This window comes from Octopus bimaculoides, chromosome 19 (genome assembly GCF_001194135.2).
Source record: "Octopus bimaculoides isolate UCB-OBI-ISO-001 chromosome 19, ASM119413v2, whole genome shotgun sequence".
NCBI lineage: Eukaryota > Metazoa > Mollusca > Cephalopoda > Octopoda > Octopodidae > Octopus > Octopus bimaculoides.
The window spans coordinates 46,929,126-46,929,639 of NC_068999.1; the positions used below are offsets into that span (position 1 = coordinate 46,929,126).

Sequence of the window (514 nt, forward strand, 5' to 3'; positions counted from 1 at the left end):
CAAATTTCAGGCCAATGTGTCTATAGTAGAAAGGATTATTATTATTATTATTATTATTATTATTATTATTATTATTATTATTATTATTATCATTATTATTATTATTATTATCATTATTATTTCCTTATTTTTTTTCAGAGAGACATAAAGAAAGGATTCAAAAACCTAGACAACATCCAAGGTATTTAATTTAAATATTAATTATATCAGTTATGAAAGTATTGATTATATAACATTGTATCATCATCATCATCATTTAATGTCCGTTGTTCATGCTGGCATGGGTTGGACGGATTGCCCAGGAAGGGGCAATTGCTTAGAACCCTCCTGATAATCCTTGCTGTCGCTACGAGACAAACTTTCTGTAGGTGCCCTACCGAGCGTTCTATTTCAATCTTCTTCAGCTATTATTATTATTATTATTATTATTATTATTATTATTATTATTATTATTATTATTATTATTATTAAGGCAGCAGCTGGCAGAATCATTAGCAAAATGATTAGCAGCATT

At 27.0% G+C, this 514-nt stretch overlaps 1 long non-coding RNA gene across 1 annotated transcript in view; it reads left to right on the forward strand.

Annotated features, from left to right (window-relative positions):
• LOC106879786 (uncharacterized) overlaps positions 1 to 514 on the forward strand; it is a 28,060-nt gene that overhangs the window by 26,685 nt on the left and 861 nt on the right. Inside the window, exon 2 of the long non-coding RNA XR_001410667.2 lies at positions 139 to 181. This is a non-coding gene — a long non-coding RNA (uncharacterized LOC106879786). The remainder of the gene's footprint in view (positions 1 to 138; positions 182 to 514) is intronic.